The following is a 21,377-nucleotide window of genomic DNA, read 5'->3' on the forward strand; positions in this document are numbered from 1 at the left end:
TCCACAGGGTGAGCACCAATCTGCGGTTTTTTTCGTATGATGCTGTGGTGCACAGGAAGATGTCGCGGTTGATTGGCTGTAGGATGATACAAGATGACTTGGACAAAATATCTAGTTGGTGTGATGAATGGCAGGTGGCTCTAAATGTAGAAAAATCGAAGTTAATGTGGATGAATAGGAAAAACAAACCCATACGTTTCGGATACAGTGTAAGTAGTATCTTCCTTGACACAGTGACTTCGTTTAAATGTCTGGCCGTCACGTTGCAAAGCAAAATGGAATTGAACGAGCATATGAGGATTGTGGTAGGCAAGGTATGTCTTCGGTTTATCGGGAGAATTTTAAGAAACTATGGTTATCTGTAAGGGAGACAGCGTATAGGATACTACTGCGACCTATCGTTGAATACAGTTCGAGTGTTTGGGTTCGTAACAGGTCGGATTACAGGAAGACACCCGAACAATTCAGAGGCGGGCTACTAGATTTGTTACCGGCAGGTCCGAACAACACGCGAAAGTTCCAATAATGCTTCCGGAACACAAATGGGAATCCCTGCAGGCGGCGTTCTTTTCGAGGAACACTACTGAGTAACAGCATTTGATCCTCTCTACAGAAAGATTCTACTGCCGCCAACATACATTCCGCGTAAGGACCACGAAGATAAGATCGAGAAATTAGAACTCATACGGAGGCGTACAGACAGTCGCTTTTTCCGTCGCTCGTCTGCGAGTGGAAGAGGAAAGGAAACGACTACCAGTGGTACAGGGTACCATCCGCCACTCACTGTACGGTGGCTCTCTGAGTATGCATGTAGATGCAGATGAACTGACTTACCCAGCTATTTACAGGGGATATCTCTCTGGTCTGTACCTAGACAAGGATATAGTGGCATCACATGGTAAGCTCCTTGTGAACCTGCCTCAACGAAGCTCTATATCGGACATGGTGGCTCGCTTGGTGAAAGCCCATCCCGATCAGGCTCTTAATCTTGTCTATCCACCGCAATGTTGCGGGTCCTCTAGGCGTTTTGCCGCCCACATTTCCATCTATGATTGTTCTTTCTATTGTCTCTTATGGTCTGGCAATGTGACCAAAATATTCCAACTGATTTTGGTGGATAAGAGAGTCTACAGTCTCGTTCTGATGCCGAGCTGGGGCCATGGTTCGGAGTAATCTTCTATAGCACCACATTCACAGAGCATCAATCCTGAGACGATCCAACGTGTCCATCGTCCAAGTTTATGTTGCACAGACAACGATAGGGAAGATCAAGAGTTTGGATGAGCATGAATTTTGTCTTTTTTATGACTGTTTGCAGTTGATGTTCGTTTGTTGCAATTATCAGTGTCGTCTGCATACCCGAGATAGCTAATGCCTCTGCCACCTACAACGATGCCGTCATACTAGTCTTCAAGATCCTCCCTCGTAGCGTGCTCACTATACGCACTGAATAACAGTGAAGAAGAATATAACCGGCGTAAGTAGGTATTAGGAGGTACCTATACTTTAATGTGGATTTCGAACTATGGCGCGACTTTGAATTTTTCACATTAATAAATCAGTATCACAGGAGGTATGTGACTTAAAACATATCTGTACAGACGGGGGATTGTACTGCGAATCTTTAGGCTGGTAATCTGGTACTTAACTCGTCATTAATGTGTACTGTGTAATTATTATCGTCCTGCACGACTTTCAGTGTACGATTGCTCGACGACGGGTTATAGAGCTGCTTTTTCCAAAACCCATTACGATGCGTAGCGGAGGATACTTCGGGTACCACAACATGTTTCCCAAATTCTATTCCATTCGTTCATGACGCGTGACAAGAACGACGTCGGTATACCGCCACATAAGATGTAATTTCTGATTTCCTCGTCGTGGTCATTTCTTCAGATTTGCGAGAGGTGGCCAAAGTTTGAATTATCACCTATAAAAATAAAGATACGTAATCAACATTGAAATCGCCGCGCCACAGTATAGTAGCACGCCGTTAGAGGACCCAAAGTAAAATCACGCAGCCCACTGATAAGTTGGGGTGAAGTGCGGTAATTCATTTTCGGAGTAGCGAAAATGTTGTTGTTGTTGTTGTTGTTGTTGTGCCAGGCCAACGCTGATGACTTCTTTAGCCCTCTTAATACAAATGTGGAGGCCATCCTATAAACCAAGAACACATCATAGTTACACACCTTAAATACGTCTCTCCGGCGCATCAAGAATATGTCGTAGCCAAAAAAGTAAGTAATGAGAAGCTCTGGAGGAACACAAGCCAGATACATATAGAAGACAAGATACCTGGACTTGGGTGGGGACAGCACATCGAGAAAACCAATCTCAGTAACCGAGTAAGACATTCGAATGGAATCCCCAAGGAACAAGGAAGACAGGCAAGCCAAGAGGTGCATGGAAGAGAACGGTGGAAGGGGAAGCAAGAAGAGTTGGCATGACCTGTTCGAAACTGAGGAAAACGCCTAAGACAGATGGATGGCGACTTCTCCTGGGTGCTCTATGCCTTCAAGTTAAGTCTTTAGCCGTCTGGATTGCTCTACCACAGTTGCAATATTTTCGCTGATGCCGAAAACTAATTACCGCACGATAACAATGAGCTGCGCATTTTGGTTTTGGTTTTTCTAGCGACATGCTATGGTGCAGTAGCGCGAGTAATTCAATGTGTACCTGCAAATGACGAAAAAATGAATTACTTAACTTTTATTTTCTCGAGGTGATAATTAATACTTTGTGATTACACCTTATATTTAGGACGATGCGTGATTGTTAGAACGCGCCCCCTCTAAACTTTTAACAGTAAACTACTTCGTGATGAACGTCTCTTTTGTTGTCTGTCACTGGAATTTCATGGTGAAACAAGCCGCTTTTCTTCGGATTCTCTCTCTCTCTCTCTCTCTCTCTCTCTCTCTCTCTCTCTCTCTCTGTGTGTGTGTGTGTGTGTGTGTGTGTGTGTGTGTGTGTGTGTGTGTGTGTGTTTATTAAGTATCTTCTTACGTGGATGAATAGCATTTCCTTAAGAGTTTCCCAATCAATCTCAATGGGGCACTGTTTTTCTTGCAATTAGTTTCATACAGCCATTTCACTTTGGCTCGCCCCGAACAGTTACGCCTTACTATTTTACGGTTGTTACGGATTGCAATGGTATAATGGTCAATAGTGTAGTCCATGAAGTGCCTACATTATTTTTATACGTCAACAGTAACGGTGCAACAACACTCCTTTGGTATACTCTCGAAGTTACTTTTACATCTGCTGTGGGATACAAGATAGCTAGTTACATGTTACACACATAAGGGGTCGGCAGTTTTATCAGCACTATTTTCTCCTTCTCTGGTGTCATTTGGGTTTACTGCTGCAAGCTGTCACAATAAAAGGCAACTCGTCAGTAAAGTCCGAGCTGACCGTGCAGAAAGCCGTGGCTGCTTCGGACTTTCGTCTTCGCTGTTCGGTTCAGTAGCCCTACGGCTGTCGAAGGCCTCAACTACCCACCAGCCTTCATCCGCAATCGATTGGTCGCCGACTGTTTGCATTATTTGCCTGGACCCACCCATGTAATACTGACAGCGCGAACTTAGCGCCTGGAAGACAGTAGTGGCACGGAATATGGCCACGTGTACCGTCAGAATGTCTCTTTACCCATTTATTTAGGATTGTTTCGCTAAGTATTGTGTGTCTAGATTTTCCACTGCTAGTCCGCTGCGATACTGTTTTACGATGTTCGTTCTGTAAATAATATGCGCTTCCCCCCCCCCTTTTTTTAAAAAAAAAAGCCCGATACGTCCTTTTAGTGCTTCTTTGAATTTCATTTTTACTCTGCGCGTGTACGAAGTTTTGAACAGTTCCGATAATGGTAGAGCCGTAGCGAACCATGAAAAAGTCGTGACTCTCACTGTAAGTCAGATGTTTTATTTGAATTCTGACTGATATTGTCATAAAATTCCAATTCTTAAGAATAATTATGTTCAGAGAAAGAAAGTGTGGTACATTGCATGTTGAACGGCCATCTACATTAAATAAACTGAATGATTCGAGGAAAAAATAGCTTGTATGTAGTTCAGATTTATTACACAAAAATTTTAAGTACTGTTCACAAATTTCGTGTTAAGACGGAGAATGGTTTCTACATAAACATCTATATTCCTCATGGTAAGTGGTGGAAGGTATTTCGACCACCACTATCATATTCCTTCTTTTCTGTTCCATTCGTGAATGGAGCAAGGGATGTTAAGTCTTTATAAGACGACGATCTCATTTTTCCAATCATGGTCATTTCGAGAGATGCATGTGAAATGCTATGTTGCCTGGCTCCTCCTAGAACACATACATCTCGGAGTTACGACAGTACATCCCTCTATGATGCACAACGCCTCTCTTTTAGCAATTGCTATGACCCTACCGAGCTAGCTGGCGCAGTGGTAAGACAAAGGCCTCGCATTCGGCAGGGTGGTCGATCGGTTCACCGTCCGGATATCCATATTTGCGTATACCGTGATTTCCCTAAATCGCTTACGGCAAATGACGGAATGGTACCTTTGAACAGGACACGACCGATTCCGTTTTTTGTCTTCCAATTCGAGCTGCTTCTCTATCCCTGACTCTCTTCTTGCCAACAAGACTTTCAGATCTTTATCTTCCTCCTTTGCCTTCTAGAACACTCTCGTGATTGTTAAACGTCATTCTGAAAATTGTTTAGCCCCACCAACTGAAGAATAATGAATGCTAACTGGAACCTTCATTTAGAGATAAAGTAACGTCTGGCGAAAACTGTCACAGACACCGTAAAATCAATTTTATATTAACAACTGGTACATAACATCCAATTAACAACGTGTAGCGAGGTTCTGTGAAAGATAAATATCTTCCAGGGTTTCCTGCCACCGGTCCCTCTAGTAATAGGACTTAATGATAGACGTTTGGAGCGTTTCGAATAAGACTAATGTATCAACGGTTTACAATCCAAAGACACGAGGAACTGAGGAGCTCTGGAGACGATATTACCACGTATGACACGCAAAGTTATCTCACTAATATCGGAATGAAACAAGCACCTACTGAAATGAGATTAGAGCATCTCATACTAAAATGACTCCATGGCCGACAGATTCGGAATACTGCAACGCGGTAGCACATACAGGCTGATTCCATGATGATGTTACAAGCTTTTAGGGACGACGGATGAAGGTAAAGTGATCAATTTGGGATAAGGGACCCTGGTTCGAAAACTACCGAGTCTAAAGTTACAACCATCGCTCTGATAACTCTTAAGCGAAAATCGCTCTGATAAGTATTACATTGGACTACTACTGCTGCAAGCTCTTTGCTTTCCGTAGCTAGGAGGTAGTATGGATCAAAACACGAAAGAATTGTCCAATAAACATGGGCTCTAAAATCCATATCTTAAGAGCTATGAGTACTTGTTCAGTAGAAAAGATGTGTTCCACACTATCAAAGATGACCAAATGCTCATAGCTAATAAGGTATGTACTTTGGTGCCCATGTTAAATGAACTTTTTTCCTTGTTTTGGTCCACACTACGTTCTACCAAAATGTGGAAAGCAAAGAGCTTGCAATAGAAGAGGTCCACTACCTGAGGTATCAAAACGATTTTCGCTTATAATTTCCGATGCGGTCGATTGCGGACCAGGATTTCTCACCTCAAACTGATATTAGGGGAGTTCAAAAGAAAAGATACGAAACAAGATTGTGGGTATAACTGAAGTATTTATTCAAAAGTAATCATCAGATGCCTGAGCACAACTATAACGAAGCGAAAGATTTCCCTATTCTCAGAATTCCTGTGGCTGTGACAGGAGCCAGTTCTTTACTGTGTCCTTCAGTTCGTCGTCCCGAGTTAATGCGCTTCCCTTTGAATTTTTTTTTACGCGGAGAAAAGCATGGTAGTCTCAGAGAGACATGTCCACCCTGTAGGGCGGATGCTCAGGCTGCTCTCACTTTAAGTTGGCCATTGCACTGTGTGTGACCTTGGAGACGTGTGGACGCGCGTTATCGTGGAGCAGAATCACTTCCTCCGTGAGCACCTCAGGCTGTTTGCTCTTGACGACTTGCAAAGTGTCTGACGGTACACGTCACAGTTAATGCTCGTGAATTAGATGGGCATCGGATCTCGGACGTCGAAATAGACGGTGAGCATCGCCTTGCCTGCTGAGGGCGCAGCGCTGAATTTACGAGGAGGTGACGACGCTATATTCGCGGCTATACACCACTCGCAACGCTATTCCAAAGCAGAGCTTTGAAAGGGGGTATTAAGGCCATACAGTTATGGTGTAAAGAAAACGAAGATTGAGAACCTGCGACCAGGGACACCACTGGCGAAGAATTGAGAGTTATTCAGCAAAAAAGGGAACTACAGCCAACACACTCCACACGTGGTCAATTTCGCGTGGTCCCATCAGAAGAGGAAATGCGATGCTAAAGTTATTGTTATGACTGCTACCACACCAACTGCATCAAATAATAGGGCCTGACATCTAATCGAGGTTCCGGTATAGTAACGTGGAAACTAACATCCTGGTCGAACTTTAAAGACGCAATCAAATTCTGAAATGGCACGTCACGTCGACGGATTACATGAAGACAAATGTTATGAACCACACGATTTCAATTATAAAAAATAAGCATATTTAGAATTCTGGTAGTTTGGAGACCGGCATAGAATATGACTAATCTCTATGGTATTAAAACCGCATTTACGAGTTATTTCGTTAGGCTTCAGAAGGATCACATCTTTAGTTTCGGCCTCTCCATAAAGGCCGAGTCCTATTACCGACCTTTTTCATTGCTGCAATCATTTTCGCGGAATAGCTGAAGGTCAAAGACGCAAATATTTATGTTTTGTAGGGTATAAAACTGCCTCCTTTACAACGTTTTACAAAAATTGCAATCTGCTTGGACTCGCCTAGTTTAAAGGCAGAAGGGAAGAACGTAAGCGATTAGTAATTGGAATGCACACGTAAAGAGGCCAGGAATAGTAATTTACATATAAGAACAATAAGAGTTCATGAAGACGCTGTGGCTTTATCACAATACTACGATTCCATTGAAAATTGCCTATCACATAAGAATTTAGTGCGTTAGCACAGACTGAACTACTAGCTGGCTACACAAGGTTTCTCCACGACGTCTCGATACGTTAGTAGATATCGCGTATTTACTGAAGAAGTTAGTAAGGCTATGACGCCGGTTTTATTTTTAGCGCAGAAGCAGGATGTGGTGAATAACAAAAACAGCCAGCGTTCGGGCTGAGCTTGCGTTTCAAACGTTCTGTGCGCGTAATATTGATTTCACATTAATACAGAAATCTATTTCTGCTTCCCTACTAGAGGAAGTCAGACATTTCCGCAGTTCCGCAGCACTGTACACTCCAGTTTCGTAATTACAAAGTGCAACCCATCTGCTGACTGGTTTGCAAAGTGATGGAATGAAGATGTTTCGTCTTTATATTCACGTGCCGCCCATTCTGAAACATTTTTGGTTTTCCTTCGGGAATAAGCAGCGAAACTACAGAAAGCGTTGAGTGTTTTCATAAAGCAATCGTGCGTGTCTGATTCACTGTAACGATGCTTACATTACCTTACTTTACTTGATTCATTTGGGCACAAAGACCCTAGCGATTCGGTACGTCTTTTTTCATCCCAATACTTCTCTCGCTTCTGGTACTCCCTGTATCTGTGATCTCAGTTTTGTTTCTGGTGCCAGCCGGCCTGTGATGTTCACTGTTTTACTGTCGCTGGACTTATCCTGCGTTGCTGTATGTGAATTTTTCCGTATTATTCCAGTTGCTTTCCAATCCTCCCTGACTTCCTTAATACTGTTATTCCTTCTTAAGCACGTTACGTTCCATATCTTTTTGCTCAACATGTTGTCGCCCGTCCTCATGATGTGCCTTGCCAATAGCATACTTAAAATTCGTTCTGCACGATCATAAATTCCCATCCTTCCGCATCATGCTCAAAATTCATTCTGCGCAATCATACAATTCCTATCGTTACTTATGTACACTATGTCATCACTTTAAGCACGAGTACAGAATGGTACCCTCTAGAAAATCTTAAGTATTGTCCTATTCACTAAATATGGGTAGCGCGACAATATCGAGAGAGTTGTGTAACACACACAATATGATTGGTGGGCAAGAAATTTTATAGCCATGTGTGTCAAATTCGCATTCTTATAGCAGCCTCGCAACGGCGCCACGACAACTCATCTCACAGCAGCAAAAGCAATAGTCTGTAACTGTCAGCGCAGTTGCAATTTTAGTAGAAAAAGGGAAACAATTGCCACCAATGAAGCGGTGCTGTTGTTTCTCACTCAAAGGTGTACTGTAGAAGCGCGCCTAGGTGCGACTCCTCGCCTTATTAACATGTCTCTGCTAACCACTCACTGCTTCTTACCAACACTCCCTTCTCTCATTTCCGTGCAAACTATCGTCAGCGACTCTCACCTGAGTTGTATAGCATATTTCTTCGTGTTCAGCCAGACAATATTCCACTATCAACCGTTCAAACCAGTCTTCCGACTGATAAAAATCTGTACGTCTTATTTTCTATATTTTTCATTTTTTATTTATTTAAAACGTAGCTCCAAACTGTGTATTATTTACAACACTGCTAAGGAAACTATATGAATTCAAAAGGTCAGGTTATTCAAAGTAAAAATAGTGCGGAAACAGCATTTCTTTGGCGTTTTTATTGTTGGTACGTGGTCTCAGTGCTTCCTGTTTCTTTACAGATGTGAACCTTTCTTTTAAAATGGCACCCAATCAATTTGCGGAAGGGGTACGGAAACAAACTATTGTCTTTTAGTGCCTTCAGAAGCACAGTTTAGTACACAGTACTGATCTTTTCGAGAGACGAAGAGTGAAGAACTACGGACATGGTTGGCAACGTACGTCTGACAAACTGAGAGAGTACGATTGGCACAATGAAAATAAATAAAATAAATTTGTATCCTCTAAGTATAGGGCTTTTAATTTATATTCCAAATTGTTTACTGCGAAAAAGCAACATGTCCGGTTGGGGGAAAAAACGTTAGCGATAGCATAAAGTTGTTTAAAAACTACAGAATTTAAAGCACTGTACAACCAGATATTTTTTTAAAAATACAGAATAATTTTGCTTTAAACTTTCTGATAATGCAGTTTTTTCTCTCTCTCTCTTGTAAAGTTCGTAAAGAGAGACTTGTTCTCTTTCTGTAGTTATAGTTCAATTGATTATCTGCATCAACCATCTGAACAATTTTACCGGTGTTCTCATGTACTACTGTACTTTTTCACATTTATACTGAACGTTCATTACATATAGACACATACGAAGATACGAACGATAGTCAAAGTTTTAATTATCACCTCGAAAAAATAAAGTTACGTAGTTATTTTTGTTTGTCTGCAAGTAGAGGTATGCTCTCAAGGGACACATTGAAATCTGGGAGCAACAGCACCGCAGCACACCGCCAGAGGAACCAAAACAAAGTAGAGCGGCCTATGTCCACTTCCATTAGTTTTATTTTGGGCGATGTGCTGCGGTATTGTGGCGTGCAAATTCCAGTGTATACCGGGAGTGCATACCTCAAACTTCAAAGTAATTAGAACTATATGACTACCCCACGTACGTAATTCGCAAAACTCAGCAGAAAAGTATCTCAATAGACACCCCTCGCCTCTTCGACCCTATCCTCACCGCTACCACCATTAGCAAAGTGAATGACTCACTCATGAAAATTGGCAGCGAAAACCATCCTGTAATGTATACAGTATTAGATGTGCGTTGCTTGACACAGTGACGTTGATTAAATGTGTAATCGTAACGCTGCGGGGCGACTTGAAACGGAGCGAGCACTCAAGGTCGGTTGTAGAGAAGGAGAAATGTTCGACTTTGGGTTACTGGGAGAATTTAGGGAAGTGTAGTTCACAAGGAGGTCGTGTACACATCACTAGTGCGACCAATCCTTAAGTACTGCTCAAGTGCGTGGGAACTCCATGTCGGTTTAAAGGATGAAACTGAAGCAATTCAGAGGGTGTGCTGCTACATTTGTTACCCGTAGATCCGATGAACACGCGAGTATTACGGAGATGTTTCGTAAATGGGAATCCCTGGCAGGAAGGCGACGCTCTTCTCGCGTAACACTATTGGCAATTGTTGTCTCTCAGGTTTTCTCGGCGCGATTGATTAATGGTGTGCTTCTGGGTGTTTAGCCGAGTTGTTGTTTCTTTTTTGTGCGCATATAATGGAAACAATAACTCGACAGAATACACAAAGCACTCCATTAAGTCTAGAGAAAGATTAAAAAACCTGCATTTGCGACAGACTGCAGAAATATCCTAGTGCCGACACCATACAGGGGTTGGGCAAAAATATGGGAATACCGCGAGAAATACAGCTTCAACGTAAATGTAGATCTTAGCCAAGTTCAAGGATTGCGCTCTCGTATTTGACCACGAATGGGACCGGCGTCTTCAGTGCATTGCAAATGTCAGTAGTGGTCAGAACAGTGTTGTGTCTAGTTGAGAGAGCATTTTGTCGGAGCTAAATGAAAACCAACGAGGGAAATTTTTTGGTGTTCGTATGGTAGGTGCTTCCGTGACCAAGGGAGCCGAAGCATTTGGTTTTTCAAGAGGCGCTGTATCGAAAATTTATACCTATATAGGGCGAGCGGATATCACCATGCACTAAGCCACAACGAGGACGAATGTGTCTGTTGAGTGATTGTAACAGACGGTTATTGGAGAGGATTGTGACGAAAAATGAGAGGAGGACAGCTATAGAAGTCCCTGTAGAACAGAATGTCACACTCGGGAACTCTTGTCAGCACCAAACTCCATAAGCAGGAAATTGTAGGGCGAAATGGAATTCTAAAACCACCCGTCAGTGATACTAAGGCCCGTAATAGGAAAACGTGAAACCGAAGCCACAAAATCCTCGACTATGAAGCAATGAGGAAAGATCATTTGGTCGGACGTGTCTTGTATCCAGCTTCTGGCCGAGTTTACGTGTCAAGCGTGAAATACAGCGGGGGTCCGGTAGTGATATAGAGCGCCATACCGCAGTATTCTAAGGGCCTCATGGCTATTCCGGGAGGTCGCATTACTGCCAAAAACTATGAGACCACTTCGGCTGACCAGGTCCATCCCATGGCACAATGTTTATTCCCCATTGGTGACGCTCTGTTCCAAGACGACAGGACGACTGTTCGCAAAGCTCATGTCGTCAAAAACATGGTTCAAATGGCTCTCAGCAGCATGGGAGTTAAGATCTGAGGTCATCAATCCCCTAGAACTTAGACCTACTTAAACCTAACCAACCTAAGGACATCACACACATCCATGCACGAGGCAGGATTCGAACCTGCGACCGTAGCAGCAGGGCGGTTCCGGACTGAAGCGCCTAGAACTGCTCGGTCACAAGGGCCAGCCGCTCTCGTCGTCCCGAAGTGGTTTTGTGAGTACAGCACAGTTACCAGGTCTCAATATTATTGAGCCTTTGTGGTATACTCTGGAGATAAGGGGTCGTGATCGCTCTCCAGCTGAATCATCTTTATCTGAACTTGCGACTATTTTTCGGGAAGAATGGTATAATAGTCCCTTGAAAGCAGTACAGGACATTTATTTAGCCGTTCTGAAACGAGTGGAAGCTGTTTTGAAGACCAACAGTTTTCCTACACCGTATTAGGCATGGCAATGTGTTTTGCTTGTGGTGTTTCCACATTTTTTGCCCACTCAATGTGTATGTGCCGTAAGAACAAAGACGACGAAACAAATCAGGATTCGTACGGAAGCATACAGTCATTTTTCCCTCGACCCATTTGCGAGTGGAAGAGGAGAGGCAATAACTGTGGCACGAGGTTCTAACAACCCTATCCCAACAAAGGTCAAAAATTAATTATGATTGTAGTGTTGCTCACGCTGCTAAATATTGCATTTTCGGGCAACAACAAAGTTATATTATGCGGCAGCTGTCATTAGAGCACAGTTAATAAAGTCATTTCGTGAAATAATGGATAAACTAGGCACTCATCTTTTCGTGTTTCCCACGCTGGTCTCGTTGTGAATTCATGGCTCAATCGTCGAAAATCTGGGAGGTGGTGGGTGATTCCAAGCTCGGATGCAATGGGGCCTAGGTGTTATTCTGCGATATTCAAAAGTTTTATAGATGTGTTTCATAAACCATTCTTGAAGATTAAACTTTTGCAAGTTAAGGCAATGGTGATGTAAAAATATAATCAGTACTCCGAATTTAAGTTACACTTCTTCATAACTTTTGTTGCAATATCACTTCACAATATAAAACATATTTGAAAATATCTTCCTCACTGTTAAAGTTCACATTTCATAAACTGACTACTCTCCAATAACCGCTTACGCGCCCAAAAATCAGAGTGACAAGTACGCCAAAGATCATAGTGACAAAAGAAAGAATACACATAAGAATAATATCATTGCAATATAAATATATCGATGTATCAAAGTACCTCTACATTAATGAAATCAAATCTGAATGTTGTCACAGAAATATGTTAACTATTTTACAGAAACACAGTAGAATATTGCTAGTATCGAGAGGTTGAGGTGAGGTGCCGTAATGGTTACGTAATTCAAGTACCATTACAAGGTACCCTCTGCCATGCATATGGTAGCTTGCAGAATACGTATGTATGTCCATTGACGAAAAGAAACTGCAATACCAAGGAGGAGTTGTGACAGAAACGTAGGTTGCTAGACGTTCCTACATATGAAACACGGTACCTATCCAAAATTCACACCGGTTGCATAAGAGTGGCGCTAGTACAACCACTATGAGTATGCAAGTCAGTTTTGCTTCAAATACACCTTGTAATGGTCGTGAGCAATAGTTACCTTTGATATTGGACGTGGTGAGTTGGTTCAAATGGCTCTGAGCACTATGGGACTTAACATCTGAGGTCATCAGTCCCCTAGAGCTTAGAACTACTTAAACCTAACTAACCTAAGGACATCACACACATCCATGCCCGAGGCAGGATTCGAAACTGCGACCGTAGCAGTCGCGCGGTTCCGGACTGCAGCGCCTAGAACCGCTCGGCCACTACGGCCGGCGTGCTGAGTTGATGTTAGTCAAGAATGCTTTTAAGGCGACAAAGATGCCATTAACTACACCTCACTGAGCTTGAACGAGGTCGTGTAATAGGGTCACGAGTTGCAGGATGTTCAGTCCACGATACTGCAGTAAGACTTGGCAGGATGTAACCATTGCACACGATTTCTGACAGTGGTGGTTACGAGAATGTACGTTCGCAAGATGACCGGCCCCCGGACGGCCACGTGGCACTACAGAGAGGGAAGACCATCGGGTTCGGTGTATGACTCCGGCGCATCGTACTGCATCTGCAGCGGCAATGTGAGCAGCAGTTGGCACCACAGTGACAACGCGCAGTTACAAATCTGTTACTTCAAGGACAGCTCCCCTCCAGACGTCCTGTAGCGTGCATTCCTCTGACCCCCAAACCACTTCAATGGTGCCACGCGAGAGCTCCTTCGAGTGAGGTTGTGGAGGTCTGGTGTGTTTTCCAACGAAAGTCGGTTCTGCCGCGGTGCCAGTGACGGCCGTGTGTTGGTTGGAAGGAGGCCAGTCGTGGGCCTGCAGCCAACCTGTCTGCGTGCTAGACACACAGGACCTGCATCTAGAGTTATGGTCTGGGGTGAGATTTCGTACGACAGCAGTAGCACTGTCGTGGTTATCCCAAGCACCCTGACTGAAAATTTGTAAGCCAGTCTGGTGATTCGACCTGCTGTGTTGCCATTCATGAACAACAGTCCAGGAGCTGTTTTCCAACACGTTCACTCTCGCCCACATATCGATTTTATAACCCAACATGCTCTACAGTGTGTCGATATGTTGCCATGGCCTGCTCTATCTTCAATCGATCTTATGTGAGATCATTAGACGCCAACTCCAGCGTCATTCACAAAAATTAAACGTCCCTGTACTGGCCAACTAGTGCAGCAGGTACGGAACTCCATCCCACAAACTCACATCCGGGATCTGTACAACACAATTCCTGTATGTTCACATTCAACACTGCTTATTAATGTACTAGCACTGCATATTTGCAATGACTTATGTCGCCGTTATACACTAGCGGACATTAAAATTGCTACACCACGAAGATGACGTGCTGCAGACGCGAAATTTAACCGACAGGAAGAAGATGCTGTGATATGCAAATGATTAGCTTTTCAGAGCATTCACACAAGGTTGGCGCTGGTTGCGATACCTACAACGTGCTGAAATGAGGAAAGTTTCCAACCGATTTTTCATACACAAACAGATGACCGGCGTTGCCTAGTGAAACGTCGTTGTGATGCCTCGTATAAGGAGGAGAAATGCGTTGGTCGAGATCCAATGACTGTTGGCAGAATATGAAATCAGAGGGTTCAGGATGGTAATACGGAACGCCGTGCTGGATCCCAACGGCCTCGTATAACTAGCAGTCGAGATGACAGGCATCTTATCCGCATGGCTGTAACGGATCGTGCAGCCACGTCTTGAACCCTGAGTCAACAGATGGGGACGTTTGCAAAACAACAACCATCTGCACGAACAGTTCAAAACGTTTGCAGCAGCATGGACTATCAGCTCGGAGACCATGGCTGCAGTTACCCTTGACGCTGCATCACAGACAGGAGCGCCTGCGATGTTGTACTCAACGATGAACCTGGGTGCTCGAATGGCAAAACATTTTTTTCGGATGAATTCAGGTTCTGTTTACAGCTTCATGATGGTCGCATGCGTGTTTGGCGACATCGCCGTGAACGCACATTGGAAGCGTTGTATTCGTCATCGCCATACTGGCGTATCACCCGGCGTGATGGTATGGGGTGCCATTGGTTACACGTCTCGGTCACCTCTTGTTCGCAGTGACGGCATTTTGAACAGTGGACGTTACATTTCATTTCAGATGTGTTACGACCCGTGGCTCTACCCATCATTCGATCCCTGCGAAACCCTACATTTCAGCAGGATTATGCACGACCGCATATTGCAGGTCCTGTGCAGGCCTTTCTGGATACAGAAAATGTTCGACTGCTGCCCTGGCCTGCACATTCTCCCGATCTCTCACCAATTGAAAACGTCTGGTCAATGGTGGCCGAGCAACTGGCTCGTCACAATACGCCAGTCACTACTCTCGATGAACTGTGGTTTTGTGTTGAAGCTGCATGGGCAGCTGTATCTGTACACGCCAGTCTCGGTGTGAGCCAAAGCAATGTTTTTAGGACGTGGAGGAGATGGAGAGAGACAAGAACTGTCGATGACATGCCTCGCTGAGGCCGCCCAAGGGCTACTACTGCAGTGGATGACCGCTACCTACGGATTATTGCTCGGAGGAACCCTGACAGCAACGACACCATGTTGAATAATGCTTTCCGTGCAGCCACAGGACGTCGTGTTACGACTCAAACTGTGCGCAATAGGCTGCATGATGCGCAACTTCACCCACGACGTCCTGTGCGAGGTCCATCTTTGCAACCACGACACGATGCAGCGCGGTGCATGTGGCCCCAACAACATGCCGAATGGACCGTTCAGGATTGGCATCACATTCTCTTCACCGATGAGTGTCGCATATGCCGTCAACTAGACAATCGTCGGAGACGTGTTTGGAGGCAACCTGGTCAAGCTGAACGCCTTAGACACACTGTCCAGCGAGTGCAGCAAGGTGGAGGTTCCCTGCTGTGTTGGGGTGGCATTACGTGGGGGCGGACGTACGCCACTGGTGGTAATGGAAGGCGCTGTAACGGCTGTACGATACGTGAATGCCATTCTACGACCGATAGTGCAACCGTATCGGCAGCATATTGGCGAGGCATTCGTCTTCATGGACGACAATCCGCACCCTATCGTGCACATCAAGTGAATGACTTCCTTCAGTATAACGACATCGCTCGACTATAGTGGGCAGCATGTTCTCCAGACATGACACAATGCCCAGGCGTATGAAGGCCGTTATTACGACCAGAGGTGGTTGTTCTGGGTACTGACTTCTCAGAATCTATATGCACCCAAATTGCGTGAAAATGTAACCACATGTCAGTTCTAGTATAATATATTAGTCCAATCAATACCCGTTTATGAACTGCATTTCTTCTTGGTGTAGCAATTTTAATGGCCAGTGGAGTATTAACCTGTGATTTTGCAATGTTAATCGCATGTTACCTGCACAAGTGTATTTAAGAAATTTCATTACACTATATTAATTAGTGTTTGGAGTTGCAATCTTCTGTTCTTTCAGTGTATGTGTAATTTGGTATTTACTCTGACAAAGCTCAACCTGAAGACGCTGATATTTAGCTCGCAACAGTTCAGATCTCGCAAGGAAATAAAACGGAAATTAATTTCCCATGTTGAATGAATCGATGTTCCACAATGTACCAGACCAGGTAATGAGTGCTCCCGGCAGGCCTATGGCAGAGCCCAGCCGCCAGCAGTGAATCACGGTGGGAGAACGCGGAGGGTGCACTTGGGTCGCGGCTGCAGCGTCAGCGGGAGGCGGGCTGAGTCAGAACTGCGTCGTCCAGGCTCTGCTGACGGCGTCCGCCTCGCAGCACGAGAACCCTCACCCCAACCCACCACTCACTGCAACACCGACACCAGGTCAAGCGGCGCTTTCCGTATCGCCCCCTCCACCGTACGACGTGAGCTGTGCGTCCTAGCGCATACGAAATATAACGACGATCGACAATAAGGTCATTAGTGCGAAAGTTCAAGTTCAAAAAGGAAAGCAGGGATCACTCCACCAAACATCACATGCCAGTTACGGATCCACGAGAAACTGAATCTGGAGGGGCAGGTGAGATGCTGAATACATAAAAAAAAGGGTTCAAATGGCTCTGAGCACTATGGGACTTAACATCTGAGGTCTTCAGTCCCCTAGGACAGCACACACATCCATGCCCGAGCCAGGATTCGAACCTGCGACCGTAGCAGTCGCGCGGTTCCGGACTGAAGCGCCTAGAACCGCTCGGCCACCACGACCGGCTTCTGAATACAGCTTGTCACGATTTGACGTCCAGTCGTAATTATAGGAATATCATGATTCGTCATCACAAAGCTGGGAGTGTGGTACTGAAGCAATTTTACGTATTTATAGATATCTTTTCTATTTCTTTCTCTTTTTTTTTTTAAACTGTTAATGACGAGTGCGAGGGAGATGGTAGGCGAACGGCATGGCGTATATCGCTGAAACAACCAGTTTTCGATTATATCAGTTCTTCCACTCCATTTTAACCTGACTTAACGCCGCTCAAAATAACAGGTTTCGAAAATAACCTATTTTCGGTTTTTTATTCCTATTATTTCCTGTAATAAACGTAAAAATCTAACACAATGATAAATTTTGACTCCCTCAGTTTCAAGAAACAAAAATCAAAATACAAAATTAAATAAGCAAATTAAGAAAACTTAGTGAGACCCCCGATCGCTGCTTTTGTTGAAAAATGGTAACTGGTTGAATACTATAAAAAAAATTCACCATAGCTAATTTTTCTGCTCAAAAATCATTCTGTAATTAGAGAATTACGAATATACAGTTCGAAAGGGTGAAAACTGTCTGAACAGCCTAAATAATGGATTTTGTGCCGAACTCTACGCATTCTCCAGATTTTGACTCGATCCACAGTTAAAGTGCTGCTGCAATTCCTTGTATCAGTTCCTATAAACATCTCAAAATGTCTATTTCCGCGCATTAATCCGCCTGTTGTGTCATCTTATTACGATCATCAACAAAGTAATATCATCCTCCTTTGAAATCGCGCTTTTAATCTCTGTCTAGTCGTTTTCTCTATCACATGACTTAGCGGGTGCCAAGATATATAATCGTATACTGTGTATCACCATTCAATACACTGAATTCAATCCAAATCCAACTCTCTCTCTCTCTCTCTCTCTCTCTCTCTCTCTCTCTCTCTCTCTCTCTCTCTCTCCCCCCGAGTGAGCACTTTTGGAACTATAGTGATTTGGATGCAAATTTTATTTCCTTCTTGCAAATCGACATACGTGGGGTACGTAACTGCATCGGTTTCACGCTCTTCCTTCGTTTCATTTCCGTAACCGACCACAACACAAATATAGTACTACTCTGCAACTCGACGCAAAAGAAAACAGACTGCGCCTACACCAGTTTATCAACATACCCTACACACGTCCAGGTGAGAGGCGTTACAACGTTCGCCTTCGAACTAGTAGCTAGGCATATATCACAGGACAGTCACGCCTCCTTCTCTATCCATGTGGTTGTAACGCAGACATCTCTGAATTGCCGGAGCTGTGATAAAAATAATAAATTTGTGAGGGATGCGCGGTAAAGGGAGAATTCTCATATCGCAGGAGCGCTTATTGGTTTCTTACATGCATCGTTGAAGAGACAGTGCATTACAAACAACTCGTCGAGTGCAACTTGTGTTTCATGGTTGGGATAAAACTAAACTACTTGTTCTACCGAACACTAACGCGCTCACTGGGCGATCCGCCAGTACAGTCATGCCAGTGAGTTGCTCGAGAGGGTTGTGCACAACGACAAAGCACCGGACACCCAACGACAAAGCACGAAACGCAACACTGACAGGGAAGAGTAAGCACTCACCTACATGTCACACGCCAGTCTCCCATCGGCATCCATCGCGTCAGCTCCGCTGGGAAATACTGGAAGGTCACGTGAAATCTGCCTTAACGTTTGACGTATTCACCCAGTGGGATTACTCAAGACCTACATGATTCTGTCCAACCACTGCCTCCCTACAAAATCTGTTGAAGGCGCTGGAAAATCTGTTGATTTATCAGCGACAAATCATTTCGCTGACATCAAGCGATAAAGCAGACTGTCTTGTCCTTTAACTTTACCAATCATTCATTATTCTTGCAGAGAAGTTCTCTACGTATTGCCAGTTTCCTCAGTGTAGCGCTGAAAATAAGGTTGTGGTACGCACAATAGATTCTACTGTCCTGATTTTTTTTTTAATTTATGTGTGTATGAGTTTCACAAACATTCCTGTTAAGTAAGTTATTGTGCCAATATTCATGATCTACGTCACATATTACGTGACCATTGAACGCGCTTTGATTATCGACATTATTTGTGTCACACGTACTGTCCTATTTAGTTTCTCAGAGGAAAATCAAGCAATTACTCATATCTCAGATCATAGCGACAGAAACAGATACTGCAATACTTCAACATCAGCTAAGGAGAGAATTAAAAAACTTCGTCTCTCTCCCCCTCCCTCCACAGAGAGAGAGGGGAGGGAGAGGGGGAGAGAGGGAGAGAGGGGGAGAGAGAGAGAGAGAGAGAGAGAGAGAGAGAGGGAGAGAGACAGAGAGAGAGAGAGAGAGAGAGAGAGAGAGAGGAGAGAGAGAGGGAGAGAGACAGAGAGAGAGACAGAGAGAGAGAGAGAGAGAGAGAGAGAGAGAGAGAGAGAGAGAGAGAGAGAGAGAGAGAGAGAGGGGGGGGTCAAATTACTCAAGTACTCACCGTATGTCAACAGCGTCCTCCCTATGGTGGTATGAGGTTCTATCGGGCGCTGAAACGAGAAAAGAGGATTACATACAGTTTTGTTAAAAAGTATAATTTTCATTATACAGCTCTTCATTGTTACCTAAGATACACGCGGTAGCGGGCTTTATGTAAATTTGAAAGTTATATTTTGTGTTTTCTCCTGACACGTGTAAAATTCATTTATCTGATGCTGTAGATGATAGTTACAGTGGCCGAGTGTATTAGCAAAAAAAAAAAAAAAAAAAAAACCATTTCATCAGTTGTGCTATTGTTAACTACTTTTCAAGTTAACAACAACAAGAAACAAAAGTAACTACTTGAATAAAACATGGGCAGAGTGTGATGTTCGAAGCGTGATTCCGCTCTGCAACAATCGTGTTATCATTTAGCGCTGCTATCTTCGCAGGCGGAAAGCACTGCTGCATGCGTCAACAGTGGCTGTGCGAGCTGGTACTCGCGATAAAATGTGATAAGCCGCTTACACTCAGTGACAAACCATGCTAATAGTGTCACACAGCACATTTCGCAGTTTGACTGCGACTATTCGGAATGTGTGACGTTTGTTCTTCCAGCTCCATGAAACCACTGGCTTCTCACCTTTTCCCCCCACAGATAACACTACACTAACTGCATTAATCTCACTTTTTCTCTCTTTTTGTAAGTTAGTTCTGCAGATTACTGATGTGTAATAGGGTGTACTGACCCGTTGTACTACGGCTCGCTTGACGCAGGTCCTAAATGCAGGAAGACTGGTAGTGCTACGAAAACGGTTACGGAAGAAACGGCAGTGTGAGGTACAGGTCCAGTCCATGATTTGCCAAAAAATTTGTACTGATAGTGAATGACGCCGTGGCATCAGTGGGGACTGTAAACTTGTTATGTCACTTATGCCACTTTTTTCCCGCCCAGCATAGGACGACTCAAAAACCGGGGAGCCAACCATACAGCTAATAATATAGCAGTTCACAGGGCGGAAAGTGTAGTAGAGAAGGGAGGACGTTTTTGTCGCTTTCTACAGCACGAATTTTAATATTGAAATTCGCAGACGTTCAGTATAATTTTTACATTTCAGGCGTTGTTGCACGTCTATCTCAGATAAGTATGATGTGACCAGCGTATCATCTGCGTCTTTTACAACAAAATTGCTCCACCGGCTAAAATGTCGTTGGAAGTTGGTAAATATAAAATGCGAATAAATGTGAAGACACATTTTTCTCACATTTCATGATACCTCCACTAGTCTCTTAGTAACGCGCTATTGTCCTTGGACACCATCCGATTCGAAATTTAACACACGAATAATTAAAACAAAGCTACTGTATTCAAGTTCGAATAGCGACGAAAATTAATGCAATGTTATCTACCGAACACTCGTCCGATTTTTTCCTTGGATATCGAGCTGACAGAGGGCGTGTCTTTACATCGCACTAAAATTATGTGACAAAAGTCACAGCTTACCTCCTAATATCGTGTCGGACCTGCTTTTGCCTTCCGTAGGGTAGCAACTCGACGTGGCATGGACTCAAGTCGTTGAAAGTCCACTGCAGAAATACTGAGGCACGCTGCTTATACAGCCGTCCATAATTGCAAAAGTTTTGCCAGTGCAGAATTTTGTGCACAGACTGACGTCTCGATTATGTCCTGTAAATATTTGGTGAGATTCATGGCGGGCGATGTGAGTGGCTCGAATTGACCAGGAATGTTCTTCAGACCAATTGCGAATAATTGTGGGCCGGTGACATGGCGCACTATCATCCATAAAAACCCCATCGCTGTTTAGGAACATGAATACCATAAATGGCTGTAAATGCACTCGAAGTAGCTGAACA

At 44.0% G+C, this 21,377-nt stretch overlaps 1 protein-coding gene across 9 annotated transcripts in view; it reads right to left on the reverse strand.

Annotated features, from left to right (window-relative positions):
- LOC124782755 (protein hu-li tai shao) overlaps positions 1-21,377 on the reverse strand; it is a 421,012-nt gene that overhangs the window by 347,942 nt on the left and 51,693 nt on the right. For all 9 annotated transcript variants that reach the window (XM_047253968.1, XM_047253970.1, XM_047253971.1 and 6 more), the window contains exon 2: positions 19,525-19,573. The gene's annotated coding sequence lies outside the window, so the exon portion shown is untranslated. The remainder of the gene's footprint in view (positions 1-19,524; positions 19,574-21,377) is intronic.

This window comes from Schistocerca piceifrons, chromosome 1 (genome assembly GCF_021461385.2).
Source record: "Schistocerca piceifrons isolate TAMUIC-IGC-003096 chromosome 1, iqSchPice1.1, whole genome shotgun sequence".
In the NCBI taxonomy this organism is placed as follows: domain Eukaryota; kingdom Metazoa; phylum Arthropoda; class Insecta; order Orthoptera; family Acrididae; genus Schistocerca; species Schistocerca piceifrons.